We start from the raw sequence: 381 nt of genomic DNA on the forward strand, positions 1-381 counted from the left end.
ACACATCAATGTTCCTCCACTTCAGCAGCAGCAAACTCTTCATGTGTCAGAAAGGATGCCGTCATGTGCACCTCGTTTAATTGAATTAGCTCGGTTTTAGACAGGAGTGTAGACGGAGCAACGCGTGCATTTGACATTACGCGCTGGCAGTTTATCTGAGCGGCAACAACTGGCAGTGAAACCCAATTCTCCACACAGCTTCTACTTTTAGATCAGGAAACAAGAGGTGAAAGGTTCAGCGTTTGTAAAGCATGAAAGGCTGCAGAACGACAGAGCAGCAGCTAGTTAATCAGGTCGTTCAGGTGACCCCGCTGAACCGCAGGGCTCTGACGTTCATCTGCCGTTGTGCACAAAAAGGAAAGAAACCACATAAGACACGGT

The sequence above is a fragment of the Chaetodon trifascialis genome, chromosome 22, assembly GCF_039877785.1.
Source record: "Chaetodon trifascialis isolate fChaTrf1 chromosome 22, fChaTrf1.hap1, whole genome shotgun sequence".
In the NCBI taxonomy this organism is placed as follows: Eukaryota; Metazoa; Chordata; class Actinopteri; order Chaetodontiformes; family Chaetodontidae; genus Chaetodon; species Chaetodon trifascialis.